This window comes from Mus caroli, chromosome 16, assembly GCF_900094665.2.
Source record: "Mus caroli chromosome 16, CAROLI_EIJ_v1.1, whole genome shotgun sequence".
Taxonomy (NCBI): Eukaryota; Metazoa; Chordata; class Mammalia; order Rodentia; family Muridae; genus Mus; species Mus caroli.
The window spans coordinates 40,376,273-40,394,463 of record NC_034585.1 but is presented as its reverse complement, the minus strand read 5'-3'; the positions used below and the strand labels follow the sequence as shown (position 1 = coordinate 40,394,463).

Genomic DNA, 18,191 nt, shown 5'->3' with positions numbered 1-18,191 from the left:
TCCATAACAATGTGCCTGGGGAACTCTCTGGCAGCCAGAAATGCATCTGAAAATGCTGAAAAGTCAGAATTTGGGCCTATATAGTGACTAATGTTACCAGCTGTGAGTCGGCCTGCATATCAGTAATATGATATTTCCTGCTACAATTTGATTTGGTTAAAACGTGTTTGAAGTTCACCCTTTTATTAACTAGAATTACCACCTTCTGTAACTGGAAGGCCCCTGAGAACAGGCTGCTTGTGCAGCCCAACCTCCCAGCCGTCAATGGTGCATTTCCTGGCAACACATACTATCACACTGATAACTACAGAAATAGGTCAAATGTCTTTTTCAATAGTTGCTAATGTTCCTCTAATGCCACACAGTCTTTCTTTAATTCTCCTGCTAACATTTTCTCTGGAATTGTAGGAACAACAAACAGAGGGAAAAAAGACTAGAAAGAAAGGGTGGCCTCTCTTAGCAGTGTCTGTAACTGTGGAGAAAATCTAGATAGTTTAGGAAGCCCAGGGGATCCAAACTCAGTTTTACTGCTAAGTTTGATGACCTTGAAGAAGAATGTAAGTAAGACCCCTGAAGCAAGTGACTTTTCAAATTTGTGAAATGCTCACCATTCCCTGGAGGCCAAAGTCTTGACCAAGTATTCAGGTTTTAAACTTATGTGCCTGTAGCCTAACCTCCTAGGGAATTGACTCTAAAGTAGGAACTTATTTTCATGTAAAACCAAAAAGTCGTATTGTGACTTATTTTTCATAGGAGATCCTCAGCAACCATGCTGGGGCTGATTATTTACTACATAGAACTACATTTCCTCCTTTGATCAGCTTGCTTTTCTGAGTTTGCTTCCAATCTGTGTCTACTGTGACATGGCCGAGGTGAGCACATCTGCTCCCATTGAGGACGATGGCTAATTCTCAGCAGCCTGGTTTGGCTCAGAAGGAATAACCACCCACTGTAGGCAAGATGCCCGCGATGCCCCCTGTTAGTGAAGTACATTTTAATTTGCAGCACTTTTGAAATGCAAACATCTCATCCTGTGGTTAAGCCACTCATGTCTTGATGCTTTGACCACTTCAACCCCAACAATTACAGCAGTGGAAGGAAGTTTTGAATTTAAACTGGGCCAGAGCGGGGGATGGTGGTGGTGGTGGTGGTGGTGGTGGTGGTGGTGGTGGTGGAGGGGGATAGAGACAATTTGGGGATAAGGAAAGTTGAAGGAGGTAATCAGATTAACACAGGGCCCTAGGCTCTGCTGGCAAAGGAGAGGGTGACAGGGGTGGTCAAGACAAGAACTCTGTGGTTTGGGTGGTGGGCTTGCTTGTGTCTGGTGAGCCCTGGAAAGCCTCACTCGGCCTTTGGGCTCCAGGGTTGACTTGGTTGTGTTGTTCTTAGCCAGGAGGCCAGAAATCCTGGGAAAGCTTACAAGCTTCAGGGAAGGGCAGGTAAACCAGATTTCCTTTCAATTTGAATTAGAAAAAAGCCCACCCAGCTTAGCATCTCTCTTAGATTCCCCCTGTTCTCTTTCCCTTTAGAGGGAGGAGGGCACTGTGTGAAGAGGTGTTGTGGAAGGGGGAGAGGCAGGAAGGAGAAGCAGTTCTGCCCAGCTTCCACAGTCAGTGAACCAAGCTGTGTTAGGCCAGCTCCACTCTCCAGTGCATTAGTGAGACAGACCTGCTTAGGAGGTAGGTTTCTTTTGTCACAGAATGATCTCTTCCCCAGGTTTGATAAAAGTACTTTCTTCTCCTCTCAGCTATGGCTGTTTGGAGACTGGTTAGGAGCCAGACATGTGAACTTTATGTTTCAGGAATGTGGACAACCTGCCTTTCCCTCCCCAGGGGATTGGAAAGGATACTTGACTGGAAGTTAGGAGGCCCAGATTATTCTGAGAAGGCTGTTACTGAGAAAAGGCTCCAGACCGTGTGGTTATGTAACTCACACATACCAAGGGACAGGCAGGGATTACTGTAGCTGTCTCACACTCAGCAAAAGTTATTCTCAGTAGGCCATGGAGAGACCCACTTTAATAAAACCACTGTTGTTTTAGTGAGAACCACAAGGGGTTAATAACTGGTGAGGGACAGGATGACAAGGGTGGTAGAGGACATACAACCAGCAGTGGCATGGAGGTGGCGGGCTGAAGACCAAGGTCAGGACTAGAAGATCAACTTGTTTTCATTAGACTGATGTATTTGATTATATGACGGCTAAGAAACACCGCAGGTAAGACAATCAAAATGCTAGATGCGGTTCTCCAGTCTGACGGCCAATGCCTATTTCGATAGCAGTGCACAGCAAACACTTTACTACATGATATAACTATTTCTCCCGGTGTTAGCCTTTAGTAAAACAACTAGCCAAACACATCAAATCTCAAAACAACCAACCAAAACAAACAAAACAAACAAGGTGGCTAAGACAGCTACAGAGTTTTTGATTATAAAATAAGAAAGACCACCTTGATCATGATCATCTTGAGGTATTTGGAAGGAGGAAGGAAGATAGGTTCTTTGAGCCACCTAACTTGGAGAGGAATCTTCAAAGAGTTTAACAGGGGAATGAGCTTCTGAGGAATCAAAAGGGGGTCATTTTCACTAACGGAAGACATGAGACTGATGCCTTCAGTTGGCATGCCAGAGGATGGTAAATTCCAGGCAGGCAGGCAGGACCTACTACATAATTTGTAGTTATCAGGGCTAAGTGCAAAACTGTGTGGCCTTTTATTAGAAATGATTAAGAATTTTGAGACAGCCACAGTGAAGCTATACATTGAGCATGGGGCCCTTCCAAGCTGGGGCTTTGTGCAGTAACACACGCTGGGCACTCATGGAGCCAGCCCTGGCTTGTTACCATTCTGTAGCAAAGCTTTCTTGTCCCATTGTCACCAAGATTCAAACCTGGAGCCATGCCCTTGGCTCTCACAGCTCGCGGTTGACTCTGCTTTCTTAGGGTGATGACCCAGGTGGAGTGTCCAATATGGCCCAGAATGCACTGGGCTCTGCTGTTTTTGTTGTACCCACTGATCCCTACTTTGTCATGATCTAAGGATGTGCAGGGCATCAATGACTGGGTACTGAAGCACGCTTGTCAAAACACAAACCAAAACAGGCAGAAGTTACTACAAAGGAGCTGGGTTTCTTGGATGCAAGCATGTCCTGATTTCTTTCTGCCTGGCTTTACCTAGATCAGGTCTTAGGCATGTGCATACGGGTTCAGAAGTACAGGTGAGTCCCCACAATAACTCTTTTCAGTTTGGAAAAATAGAGGAAATAGGAGACCTTGGTTCCAGTCCAGCAGAAACTCACTTGTTTCACTAATGGTATGCTTACTCCTCCTCCACTCTTCTCTGCTTAGGCTAAGCTGGAGCTATGACTTCATTCTCCATGGAAGTCAGTTTCTCTTTCCCAGATGCTTGGAAGAGGCCGGAGGACATGCCATTAGAGGGTAGCAGTCATATGAAAGATAACATTTATTTATCTTCACCTGCCCTCCTCATGTCATTACTATTTCAGCCAGGGCTGAATGGGAAAAAGAGACATTAAAGAGCCATGACCATCAAAAGAATAATTGCAGTACAGAGTATGATGACCACAGCCTCGGTCCCAGCCATCTTAGGGGCCTTCTATACACTGAGCCTGATTGTTGTTGAGACAGTCCCATGGCTTGGACAGATGTTGGTAGGCACTGATGACTACCCTTGTTCTTTGTATATCTGCCTTTGTCTCATTTTCTAAAACATGTTATCTGAACTTCTCCTGGGGGAGATGATCAAATGTCTATTCACCTCAGATAGGGCACCAATGACAAACCAAGGACATATCTCCATCAATCCCTGGGACGTGGATATGCCTAATTAGGGTTACTTACAGAAGCACAGGCAGCTTTAAAGTGGCTACCTCACTGAAGAAAATGCCTAGTTCCCAACAACTCATGACTGTCTAGACATCTCAGGAAGGGATGGGGTGCACAGAACTGTCACCTGTCCATCAATCCCTGGGGAGAAGGGCAGCATTATGAATTTCTCCTCCCCTCCATGATGTAAAGTTAATGGCCCTACCCTTGTGCAGGTCTTTTGTGGGTAATCACAGCTGCTGAGAGGTCAGGAAGGCATAGGTCATACCATGCCTGCGGTACAGCGTATCACAGCTAGCCTTCTACAGCCAGTTATACTCTGGTGTCAAATCAACGGCCATATCCAGGGTTTAGCATTTTCAAAGCTATCTGTTGGCAAAGCTTATCTTTTATTTTGCCTAAATGAGTTTGTAGTATATTCATTAAGGACATTATGATTCTTCAGTTAAGAGATATGTTTGGATCTCTATACTGACACCCTACTTTTAAAAACATGTTTTGTTGAGGTGTTAGCAGCTCACTCACCATTTTCAAGTATTTTAACTATTGGCAATTAGCAGTGGAGGTCTTAGAATTTATATAAAAAAGTATCTGACCTTCATAACAAATACATACTCAAAACCCTGAGTCGTTTATTTTAAAAGGATTCTCCTCTGCTGTAAACAGAAAGCTGTAATATGTACATTTCTATATGTGTGTACCACCAGCTTTAGCAGTCCTGCTGTGAAGCAGAGGGAATAGATGGCTTTCTATTTGTTTGACATGGTCAGGAAGCACAGGAGACCACACTGTCTCCTTTGTCATACTGCTATTGTTTCTCCTGACCGGATGTAAGTGTTGGACAGGATAAATTTTCTGCAAGCATGTTTTTCTCATCCCTCTTTCTTTCTCTCTCTTTGTGCTTTTATAAACTATTTTATTATTATTATTATTTATCTTGTTATTACTTGTTATTTATTGTGTTTGTTTTGAAGTGTATGCTTGTTTTTTTAATGAGGTATTATGAATTTTAGTCTTTGAAGAGATCATAGGAGAGAAAGAACATCTCTAAAATGTGTAAGTATAAATAACGCTGGGATATGTTGTTTGCTGTTTGATCTCTGTAACGTTGATATTGGTTCCAACGATGCATTGGACTCTGAGCCTATGGGCTCTGAGGTGAGAAAAGAGGAGGCAGAGGCTTCTCTGAGGCAGGCTGTGCTCATCAATACCCTCTGTTCTCCCGAGAGCTCAGGAAAGGCCAAAGCTTGTGTCCTACCTCTCCACCACACTGTTTTAACTCAGAAACGTCCTCAACTGGGCTGTGCCCAATTAGTCCCTGACCTTGCATGGTCTATCTTGCCTCTACTCTCACGAGGGTAGAAATAGACTATTTAAAAATTATATTAACTCTGATGCCTCTTCTGTTGATTATTTGTCTGACTAAAAAACACCCCAAATTTCTCTCCTGTTGTCATGTTTCTGGTTAGTGTGTACTCATGACATCTAGTGAGTGCCTAAGAAATACAGTTTAAAAAAAAAAACAAACCTCAAAATCCAAAAACCCCAAACCCAACAAATCCTAAACATAATGAAATAATGAAGGAAAACCATAAAGAAAAAGCATACAATGAATTTTTGAAGCTATTCCTTATAAATATTTAATTATGAATTTTCTTTCATTCTTGTTTACTTTCAAATGGCAACAAATTAGTTTTTTTGTATTAATCTGGAAAAAATATCAGGATCAAGATTGTGAATCTCTTTTTTGATGGTAGGACCGGTGACATTCTCTGCACCTGACACATTTGAGAAATGTCTGCTGTGTGAACGTGACTCCTTTCAAAGGCCACTGCACCATCAATCCCTCTCCATGGCTGCTTCCGTGAAGGAGCCTGAGCCTACTCTGAATGCCGTTGAACCTCTGCTGTCTGTCATCCCATCAGGTCCTCCTCTTCAGTTACTGCGCAGATATGCAGCGTGCACTTTTGGGGATGGCACACAGTGGACTAGGAAAGGACACAGAGCTCTGTTGTACCAGTGCATATATTGTAAGGAAGTAGTAACACTGCAACTGCTTTGCTCTTTTATATTCCAGGCAACACACTGATGAATATAATTCATAATGAACATATTCAACATTTTTTCTATCAGTTCAATACATTATTCATAAATATTAGAGATGGGAAGACTGGGCGGGTTCTGGAGTGCAGATCTCCTCTTTGCACTTGCATTTTCCTCAGGTGTGGATGCTAGCCTAAAACCAAAATCAAAACCAAAACCAAAACCTAAGCTAAAATCCACCAATAATTACAAAAGAAAAGAAAACAACCAACGCACAAGAAAAGCAGAGAATCCACAGGTTTTATATGTAGACAGGAAAATTCAAAAGCCTGTCCAGAATTCAAAATTCTGGCCAGGGTATGGGACGGGAGGAGTTGGTGTCTCTATGCAGGCAGGAACCTGAGTGTGACTGCCTAAGCCAGGCAGTCCCAGAGAGGGGAGTGCCACTTTCTCCCCTTGAGCTTGGAATTCAAGGCAAAGCCTGAGTTCTTGGCCAAGTGTTCACTGTTTGACTCCGCAACCTGGTGTAGATTTGGGACTCAAATACTCCAGATAACTGTATTATCTGGACTCGGGGTTCCCATGGAAGGGAGGAAGAGAAGATGGATAAATGAATAGAGAGTTAAAACTACTAGAGAGCGCTCCCTGGGATTATGTGCACTATCAGGACGGGAGGGAGGACTTTGCAGATGCTCCTGTCTCTCTAGAGGACTAAATGCATGCATTTTCATATTCTCAGCAGCTGGTTCCTGTTGAATGCCATCAGGATGATTCAGCCACCCACCAGGAACACCAGTAACAGCAAGTGCACACACAAAAGTCTGCAAAACTTTTTTCTTTTGATGCCAACACTATTACTCCGGCAAAGTTGAAATCCTTCATTGAATTAGCAGCTCTCCAAAATGTGACCTTGTTTTCCTCACTAATACTAGTCACATAAGTGGAATGCTGGCAGATTTAAAGGCAGCTTTCTTCCTGACTTGAGAACGCCATGATGCCAGTCTATCCTTTGCATGACCACATTGTGTACTTCATTTTCTCACCAACACTTGGAAGGACCAACATCCAAATGCACCCAATTTCCCTTGTGTGCTACCCTTCCTACAGCTGAACCCTTGCATTTAATGTTAGTTCTATCTCTGTCTTTATATGCTTCAATTAAAAAATCATTTCCATAGTTTTAGTAGTTTTTCCCCTTGTACAATATGTGATTACATCTTTGGAAAAACAACAATGTGTACAAAAACTATAATGACCATAAATCTCATTAATCAAGAATTACAATGCCATACTCTGGACAATTAAAACTTCCTTTCTTGTCTCCTCTTCAAATTTAGCTGAGATTACACCATTAAGAGAAGAAAATGCCAAAGATGATAGCTAGCCATCACCAAGCCTCATTGCTATATTTTCAGGTCTCCAAAGTAAAATCTAGGAACATTCAGTATAGAGTCAGGTGTTCTCAACGGCCATGAAAATATATGGCTGAAGAGGGAATCTATAAATGTAATGAATACACAATTGGCTTATAACAGATGCAAGCAAAATGAAATTTGAGATCTTGACCTGCTCTCCAACGTCCAAGTTTCTAGTTCAAGCCACAGACAGAGCTATAACAAGCTCATTAATCACATAACCAGGAATACAAGCAGACACTGTGGGGATGCTACAAAGAGCCACTGCTAATGGCTGAAGGTCTATGGGGAACCTGAAACACAACGTGGCGCTGAAAGTCCACAGAGAGTAACACTGACACCTTTTATGGTGTACTTGGAGCTGGTACTGGCTAAAGGTGACCACCACTGGCTAAAGCTCCTGAGAAAATTTAAGGTAGGGAGGGAAGAACAGATGGAATATAGGCTTGTATAAGGAGAGTCTATACACTTTTATCCAGATCCTATTATGTAAAAATCATAGTGTACATTGATCATTGAGATAACAAACTTAATTTATGGCTTTAAGGATTATATTAGTAGGGAAAACCCTAGAAGTGGGAGAGTACTAGTTACAGTAGTAATGAAACTGACACTGAGTGGTAACTGTGTGCTAGACACATTATAGATGACATTTCCTAGGCTCGTTATACTACCCAAGCAAGCTGCCACTATCTTCCTGTTTACAAAGATGGAAAATGAGGCCCAATAAAAGTATATACATTACCCCAAATTATACAGAATTGTTTTTTTACTTTACACAAAACCCAGCAACTAGTCTATGAAACAGAATATGTCAAGAGTCACTAAAATATACAAAGTACCATAGACATTTAGGAAGGAGGAGTTGCTCCTGTCTGCGACTCTTTGGAGAAAGAGACGAGAAGAGGTGGGGAATGCTGAGGAGATAAGGAGGGCCCAGCTTGTACTGGGCATCAGCTCGGTGAGTCAGCACTGCCTGGTTAGAGAGTCTGGGAGGCAAATGCATGAGGTGCACAGCAGAATCCTAGGGAGGAAGGTTGACTTCTTTTGAAAAGGAAGTTGTGACTGCAAAGTTCTTTCCTCCCTGCCGTCTTCTTTTCTTGTGTTTGGTGGGGTCAGGGAGTAGTGTAAAGTTCAGTGGCCTAGGATATGCCTGGTGCTTTTTAGTATCTTCCAGGACACAGAGGGTACCTCTGCCCCTGCCACATTTATGGGGAGGTTCTTGGTCCCAAGTCAGGAAGCTGAAGGCTCCGTGCCTTTGCTCTCCTCTTCACTTACATCTGGAGTACTGGCTCTGCCTAGCTCTGCAGGTTCATCTGGGGCAGGAGGGCACAGTGGTCAGGGAACTTCCCTTCACATCTCACTTTTACCTTTCTCATTCTGAGAACAATCTTCCATTGTGCCCCGTGTAAGTTTTCTGATTGGAATAGTTAATGGTTTAATTCCAGATACAATCACTCTGTTAGCTTCTCCGTGGAACCTGCAGCTCTTCCCTCTTTAGAACCTATGCTTCCCAGGAACCAGTGTATAGCAGCCCTGGTCCAGATAAATCAATGCAGCTCCACTTCCTCTGTTTTAAGATTTCCGGTTGCAATTCTGTTTTCCAAATACAAACCACACACCCATGTGTGTACATACACATGAACATACACACATAGGTATTAAATTTACATGGTCTTACATCTTTCCACCATTCTTTCACTGAGATACCTTAGGTCTCTCCATTCTTTGAGATACAATGATTCTGAGTCTATGATGCTGACATTTGCTCTGTGGATATTTAAAGCACAACAACCTGTTCTAGCAGCTGCACTGTTTAAGCAGATGTGTACAACAGCTCTTTACAACCATTATCACACTGGTCAACCAATGCTTATGATGTTATTGTAATTCCCTGGAAGAGCTGAATTCTGTCGTTGATTACACCCTATAGGAAAAATGCTGCCTCTTTGGAATGAATTGACTCCACCTTTGGAATGGACCGACTCTTCTTTTCCATATCTATTAATTCTGTACCCGGCCGCAAGCTTCAGACGCCTCCAATAAGTAATGATCAGTCCCCACCCGTCCCAGCTCCCGTGCCTCTCTGTTGACCTTGCTCATGGAGTTCAGGCTGATGGATGTAATCACCCATGCTTCACTGTAGTTCCATTCGTCATGGTGCTTGTTAGAATTATCATCATTCCTACTGCACCTTAGTCAACATAGTAAATGTGTTTGCACATAGTTGTCTTTATTTCGTCAGCTAAGTTTCAACTACATGTGTCATTTTACATGATCAATAAATAACCTGTCAGCCAAATGACTCTGATATAGTAATAAAAGATTGCTAATTGGGAACAAAATCTGAAGATCTTGAAGATCCACAGGTTCAGAATTTATTAATGTTAACTTAGTCCTTCAGAGTAATCTATTAAAACAATAGATATAAAATATGTACAATATGCATCTATATATTTCTTGACTTTAATGAATTAAAAAGCATTTAAGTATTTTTTTAAAAAAATATTAACTCTGATCCACACTGACCATTCATTGACTTTCTGACGTAGCCTAAAACACTCTTTTGCTTTCCTTAGAGCCTGGTTGTTGTTGTTGTTGTTTTCTTTTATAGTATGAAGGCTGTAGAGTGGCAATGTACTCTACTGACAATGCACACACCTTTTAACTTTTGTTCTTTTTATGTTCATAGTATGTGCATGTGTATAAATAAATGCACAATACTTTAGCTCCAGAAATGTTTATCCCAAGCTCTGAAAACATAGCTTAAATAATACACTGGCTAGCTGGCATCTCAGCGTTGCTGTTTATGTTATAAGGCTTATAGTATCACCCTATAAAAGATATATTCATTTATTTCATGTTTAATCTAAAGTGCAGAGTTTCGGGACTGGGAATGGATTGCAGATTGTTCTCTCCTGGTTAATTTTGGCTTTAAGTATATTGATCACTTTATCATTTTCTTGTGTTAAACTGCTTTAAACACAGCACAAATGTTACTCTCATCATGCCAGAAATGGGGTTGGAATTGATTTTGAGTTTCCATTAATTTTACTCTTTGCTCTCTATGAGAAGTTTTTCACTTGTTTAAACTCAGAAAGATACTTTTGTTCAAAAGATGTGTCAGTGCGATGACAAGGGAGTCTCAGCTGGGAACCTCAGATGTCTACAGAAGCAAGAAGTTATCAGATTCACTGCCATGGACTTTGCTGAAATTAGTGAAGACTCATTCATCCTAATGCAGTTTCAAGGGCTTCCTCCCGCTTCTCTTCACAGAAGTGCTCAGCAAAGCACACATCTCCTAAGAAGTCCGCCTGATTGGTCTGGGCTGGCACTGTTTCAGTGTTTGGCCTACGGCGGCTGCTTAGGAATAATTTTCTCTCATCCTCTCTATTTTCCTGGACTGTATCAAACTCAGACACGTGGTGTGCAAAGGAAACCCAAGGCCTTTAAAAATGCTATTTATTTTGGTAGTAAGGCCATTGCCAGTTCTATTTTGGCCAAATGATCTTATCAAGATTTAACAAGAGATTCTCAATAACACCTCTAATCTGTGAGAAGACATTAGATCAAGGAAGATAATTTATCCCATCTTGCATACATCTACCTTCCTTCCTGGCACCAAGGAGGGACAATGATCAAACTTAGTATTGGTACTGAAGATAATACAAAGTGACAAGAATGCTATGGCAATTACTCATTTTGATTAATTTAAAAATTGATAAATAAGTGGGTTTTTTTCTATATTAGAGCAGACACTAGAGATCCATTTTCAGTCACTGTTGGGTATTTCTGCTCCTATAAAGGCACCTTACAAATCTGCTGCGCCGTCCACAGTACTGTCACAATTCAGAATTGTGACATTTTCGTCAGATTCTCTAGACTAACTAGATGAAACAACTGCATTTCAGCATTAAGATTCCTTTTCGGAGTCAAATAAAAGGAGAGCCGTACAGTTCAAACAGCTTGAAAGGCTTGTCACAAACACAGCCAAACCTGTACACATTATCTGTTTTTCTAGGTTTGGAGTACCAGTCTATAAAGTACCAGTCCCTTGTATGGAAACTGTTTGGGTTTCACTTCACACTTAGGAGTATTCAAACCCACAAGGAGAAGTTTAGATAGGTAAACTTCACTTCCCACCCTCTCTATCTTTACTGCTCCCCTGCAGTTTTGTGTTTCAGAACACATGCTTCATGCCTTTAAAAAGTGCCAGGAAATCTCTTCCTGCAGCTACACAAGCTTTGGTTTTATGTATGTATCATGACACACCTTAACACAGAGTCCCAGCAACTGCAGTGGGACGCTAATTTAAATCCAGACTTAGGGCGAAGAGCTCCATCTACTGAATCAGTTAGCTCCTCGCTGGCACCCTAGAGTTATCCCCTTCAGTACTCTAACACTGAGAAGCCCTGGAGAGAACAGAGAAGTTACAGACATGACCGGCAAAAAAACTAGCTGTGAGCCTAATGCTCTTTTTGATATTTCCCAGATGCCCTAAGACCCCTTTCCTTTGTCCTTCCCAGTTTTCAAAGCTTTCCATGTTTCAATATAGAACAGAAGCGGGTGCTCTGCCATGTGAACCATCTCTCAGAAGCAATAGAAAGCCATTGGCATTGAAGGGAGAGCCTCAAGTAAGTGAAGGAAAGATACACGAAGAAAATCCCTGTCCCCGGCAGACTGAATAAACCAGGAAAATTCAGAGAAAAGGATAGCCTCCTTACCCCCTACCTTGTATGATTGCTGAAAGGCTCCAGCCCCTAGGATCAGCTCTCTGGGCCCCTCCTTGGCTGCACAGTGTTGCTGTGGCATTGAAAATTTGCTGTGGCTTCCTAAGATTATAGGGAAATGCTCCAGCAAGCCCAAAAAGTCACAAACAAAAATTCAAAGGAAATAAAAAAACACCAAAAAAAAAAAAACCCAAAAACCCCAAAACCAACAACAACAAAAAATCCAACCCACCAGCATAAAGCAGCCGATTTTATTGGAGAAGGTCTTGGCATGTTCCTCCATATGCCACAATTTTCTTTGGTCCTTCCTAGGTCTATGATCAGAAAACTCATTGTGCCATCCTTACTAGCGCCGTTTTTCTCAGGGTTGCTGATGGCACAGAATGGACAAATGGATCCAGGAGAAGCAAGCTAAAGAGTGTAGATATGTCCTGCTCACTTGAAAGCTTTCTAGGAGACCACAGTTTTACAAGTTTCTTTTTCAGAATATTAGTGACATATAGAAACATATACTCTGTCTAGCTTAGAGAAGAATAAATCAAAATTAAAGAAAAAAACCAAACCACTTGTTAACACACTAACAGATACGGAACACAGCAAGTGGTATCTGAATAAACTTCAGCATTAATATATCTGCATAAAATGGAGGAGTGTAAAACCTATGAAATATAAATTAAGGTAACTTAGAAGGATATAAATACACGTTTATAAACATATAATAATCAGATAGAACTAACAGTTTATAGGATTTTAAAATTATAGAAAAATGATAAAAGTTCACGGGTTCTTTTTCTTTTATATAAAATAGAATTAACATAAATATCAAGTGTCTTTGTGTATCTTTTATTGTACATGTAAGTATGCATTAATATGTTTATATATAACTATACACAGACACACACACACACACACCTGCATAAAGTTATAGCGATTGGCAATGAAAGGTAGTAGGTTGAAAGAAAGTTAAAACTCTGAATTACTTCGAAGTGGGTTTGAAAATATCAATAGGCTACCTATTGGCTTCTTAATATTTCTTTTTTAACACGCTGAATTTTCAAATTTGATCTTAAAGCACACAAAGAAGACGGAATTAGAAAATCACTGCATAGCAAAATATATTCTGTTAAAATCTGATCAGTCACATTTATTATAATGTTTAAAATTCATGAACTAAAAATACAAAAACAAAACAAAACAACAACAACAACAACAACAACAAAATCCAAACAGCTAATTAGATTTGTTTTACAAATCTTTTCAAGACAAGTTCACTTCCCAGTCACAAGTATGAGAAATTTTATCCTCGAGGGTAACTTGTTTGAATAGTTAAAAAGGCCTCCCAAAATGAAAACCAAATCTCCACCATGACTATAACAGAGAGCTAATGACAAACTACACTCGAGCAGGAGCAATGGGAACTATGAAGCTTACGAACAACAGTGCAGACCTCAGAAGATGCCTACATGAGACAACAGCACACCGAGAGTGGAGATAAAGCTTTCTGGAAGTGGGAAGTGTTTCCACTACTGACTAGAGAGACTGTTCCTCAGCAGCTATGACAACACACTGAACCAGCAAGAGCACCTGGGTGTGTATCTGCAGGAGGAAAGTTCAGGACCAACTGAGCAAGAGGCCAGTCCAATTCTTTTGTCACTTGCCTTTGGAAGGCTGGCTTAAAAAAAAAAAGCCTGTACAAAAGACACATGTGTTCCTTTTCGGGTATTATAACAGGCCCACCTAGATTTAGCTTTCGATTCCAGATGAGCTCAGACATGTTCAGACTAGCACATCTTTGCTCTGGAAGCACTGAGCTGCTAGCATTTTGCTGGCAAATTCGCGGATCCCTAAATTTATGCACAATAGATGCCCTTAAATCTGCAAATCTTCTGTTTCAGGCAAATTCTTCCTTGAGTTAAAAATGTTTCCCCATTTACTCTGCTAGTAATAAGCCAGAAAGTTAAGGCAGGCAACTCATACAGGAAAGAAAAGTTGAATAGTACTTACCCTAAGTACAGTGTGCGAGCCTTAGAGGGCAATTCACTTTTTCTCTAGGATAGTTAGAAGGGTATCCAGGTCTGAGCTCAGCTCCTGCCCCTTTCCCTTCTGGAAAACTGAGGAGACTCACTGAAGGTGCCTCAGAGAAGAATCCCACAAACCGACAGCCTTACCTGTGGCCATTCAGAAGATTGCATTGGTGTGTATTTAAAACTATGAATAAAGTCAGAGACAGCGCATGCTCAGCAGGCAATTTAAAAATATTTATAACATTGTTGTCTCGAAAACAAATTTCCTCAAACAAAGCAAAACTCACATTTCTTACCCATGCCAAGTTTAACGTTCTGAGACAGAGCTGTTTTGGAGTTTTCCGTTGGGGGAAAAAGGTTTCTAAAAAAATTTTTTTTTGAGCTGAAAGAGAATAGTTCTCCCTTCCCTTTTGGGTACTCTTAAAGGGGTGGAATAAATTTCTCTTCAAGTTTCAACAAAACTCACAATTGGTTATATATATATATATATATATATATATATATATAAAGACATTGCACATTAAAGGTCCATGAGAAATAATTTCAGAACAAATAACAAGAAGCTAAAATCTACAGGTCTGAAGGATGTAGCAGTCACCTGAGTCTTCAAAGCAGTCTTGTGTGTTGTAACACAAAAACATACACATACAATCAGAATCTAATATGTTCAGTATGGCAAGAATAATGTATAGACCACCTTAGGCATACCGAGAGAAGTTATGCTTTTTTTTCTAACTAAAATCTGAACTCTCCAAAACTAAAAAAATACATCAAATTATAGGGTAAATTCAGCAAGAATTGTCAGTATAATTGCACAGCGAGCATAGAAAGATAGCTGATCACACATTGGTCAGCTAAATTTTGAGATACATAAAATAAAAATTCGATTGAGTTAAGGTTTTAAAAGTACTAATTGCAGCAAAACTGCCCGTCTTTCTGCAGTTTGGGAGTTTCTCTCTCCCTGCCTTGAATACCCTAAGTACCCCATCTACCACCTATCACCAAACCCTGACCGAGCAGCCAGCGCACACATCTCAAAGGCCTTATTTAAATCTCTTACTTAATCTTAAGTCTCTGAATAGATTGCAACTCCTGCTCCACTTTCCAGTGGTGCTCAGCTGGCCTCACAAAAGCGCCACAGACATATCCTTAACTATCTCGGATGTTTTCAAGCTCAACAGAGGGTGCCAAAAAGAAAAGAAAAAAAAAATCAAAGATCGGAAAAAAAGTTTATTAAAGTGAAAGCAGAGCCCAGATTTGGAGAAGTTGCCTCTACTTTTATTTCCCTCACAACTCCGCACAGGTGTTTCCTACCTCACGCTGCTGTGCACGCTGCTGAGGAGGAGGGGTAAGTGAGGGTGGGGGAGTGGGCCAAGGTCTGACCAGCAGGCACAGGAGCTGCAGCCTCCTGTGTTAATGGATGTGTTTAAAAATGGACCCCAACCCCCCAAAAGCCTGGAATGAGGTTTCTTTTTGGCAAATGATTAAACCACTATACTGAAATAATTAAAGCTTTGTCCTTAAATAAAGCATCCGATCAACAGAACAAAAACAAAGATAAAAACTGCACACACATATGCATGCGTGCACACACTCTGACACACAAATACACAAAACTAGCGGGTGAAGGGAGAAGGAAATTAAATAAAAGAAAACAAACAGATCCTAACAGGCCATTCTCCAAAAAGAAATCTAAATAAAAAGTCATATGATATCTGATAGTGCAGGACACGTCGCCAAGAACCAGAGCGGATTGCCTCCAGGAAGAAAGGGCCAGTGTATTCCAGCTCAAAGAGCGTTTCTTTCTTCCTCCTCTATGTTCCCCTTTCTCCTCGACTGTTGAGTGTGTTACTCTCAGGTCAGACCTACGAAGAATCCCAGAATGACAGCTATCACCTCTCACTGTTCTCTCCCCTCACAGCTAGCTGACGGGGCTGCCTGACTTGGAAAGGGGGGGGGGCTACTGCTGCGTTCAGCAACAGCCTCTTCCTCTTCCCAGTCCTCCCCCTGTCCCTCTCAGAAAATCCTCTGGCCACCCCAAACAGCAGACAGGGAGAGAGATGAAGGGTGAGGAGAGGACACTCACAACCCACACCCAAATATGCAGGTACAACAGCTGCAGTAACAAAAGGATTCAGGAGAGGGGAAAAAAGAGAAGAAAAGAAAAAGAAACCAAGCAAAGTGTGTGTGGGGGCTGGGGTGGGGAGCAAGGGCAGAAAAAAAATCCCCAAGCCTCTTGCCTTTAAGCTAAAACTTTTTAAAGACTTAGTTTCTTTTATTTTTAGTGAGTGACTTTCATTTTAGGATCGTTTACAAATTCTACAAAAATATAGACATTTGAGTGGAATTCAAGAATTTCCCTCAAGAAAACATGCAACTGTGACAAGTGACCGGCCCTAGAAATTTTGGATTTGCCCAGACTTCCCTTACTTCTAGTATCTTCCCATGAGGTCAAGTACTAGCTCGGCCACCCAGTGCCAGGCTTAATTTGAGGGTCATTACTGAAGGAGCACACACATAGACGGTTCCCGAAAAGACCCCTTGTTATCAAGTTACTTCAAACACAAGGCATTCAGCCCTCCCAGCCAGGAGGGCTGACTAGTGAGGCGTTGCCCTCTGCCCCATAAGCACTGTGCCCTTTAGAAACACAGATAGACGTACAGTTCATACACACGGGAAAATATATGTACCTCTAGTTTTTCTTATAGTGTCTGGCCCCAGGGATAATGAATGAGTTTTATTTTTCCATAAATGGGAAGAAGAGGAGAAGGAGAGAGTTTCTGACTCGTGAACAACTGTTGTAGTTGTTTCCCTCTGAGCCACACTTAGGTGCTCAGCCTAGTCTGCATTTTCAGGGTTTTGTGGTGGCGCTTGTAGCTATTTCCCCTCTGCTCAGTTTAGTGTCCATTATGTACCTCAAATGATTACCAAACGACACTCAAAATATAAACACATTAAGAGCAGAACTTTCGGAAAGAAAGCATTTCCCTGGGATTATAAGTTAAGGATATTAGTATAAAAATATAAAATGTACAGCATGTATTAAAAGATAAACTGTTTACTATACTTTGCACATACAGTTCCCATCCTGATTTCTCTTTTCTTTTGTTAGAGGATTAATTTGAAAGTGATAAGCATTCTGGAATGTTTGCTATAAACACAAATTCATAGTGGAAATACATACGCATAGGCAAAACATCAAACAGAATACAAAGCTACGTGGCAATCAGAATTGTTGAGAAAACCTCCGTCTAGATTTCATTTTGCTTGAACTAATATATCATAGATGGGACAAGTAATGTCTCTGGGGGATTTGGTAATTTATATCATAGAAACAAAATATAAACACCTACTCCCTTACTACCTCTCCTTTATAACTGACAAGTGACACAGAGATGCCCTTTACACAGATGGATGCAAAAACTTGGGAGATCAAATGAGCTGATGTACCCCACTGGTATTTTGGGAGCTCCAATTCCATAATTAACTTTTTAACCCAAAAAAGTGGCAAAAGTAGAGGATGTTCTTGCCCCTAAATCAATTATTTGATGGACTCTCATTCTTTCTTCCACAAGATTTCAGGGACACAAAAATGGAACAGACATGCTAAGAGAAGATGCACCCTGAGCAACTTTTGCAGTGAGTAGGGAAAGAACAGCAAAGCGGGCAGAGGAGCAGTTGAATTTAGAAAGACTAGAGGAGGAGAAAAGAGCAACACAGCCAACTTAATTAGTCATTCCTTTTAATTTTTCATGTATATATGTAGGGGTGATGGAGAGAAAAGATAACTAGGTTTCTTTTGAATGTCTTTGTGTTTTTATAGAGTAATGTTCTGTTCCTGACTCTTTCTTTTTAGGCAAAAAAACTAATAAAAATAGAAAAACATATATCAGACATTAAGCCCCCCCTTCCCTTTGTAAAGAACTCTTTGTTCTCCAGTGAAAATGCTGAAAAATCCCCGGGCAGCTACTCCCTGAAACAAGTGCAAAACACTTAGAGGCTTTTGGGCTGGCTGGGAGCCAGGAACCCTCCCGCTGTCTGGTTAGAAGAGGAAAAAAAGAAGAGAGAGGGGAAGACGGATGGGGGAGAGGGAGAGACAGAGAGGGAGAGGGGGAGAGGGAGAGAGAGAGAGA

General features: G+C 41.2%; 1 protein-coding gene across 23 annotated transcripts in view; it reads right to left on the bottom strand.

The window, feature by feature from the left end:
• Zbtb20 (zinc finger and BTB domain containing 20) overlaps window positions 1–18,191 on the bottom strand; it is a 751,404-nt gene that overhangs the window by 118,624 nt on the left and 614,589 nt on the right. The window contains exon 2 of one of the 23 annotated variants that reach the window (XM_029470532.1): window positions 14,039–14,202. The exons of 21 other annotated variants lie outside the window; for them this stretch is intronic. The gene's annotated coding sequence lies outside the window, so the exon portion shown is untranslated. Of the gene's footprint in view, window positions 1–14,038; window positions 14,211–18,191 lie in introns of those variants that run through there. One more of the 23 variants, XM_029470539.1, reaches the window with a different exon arrangement.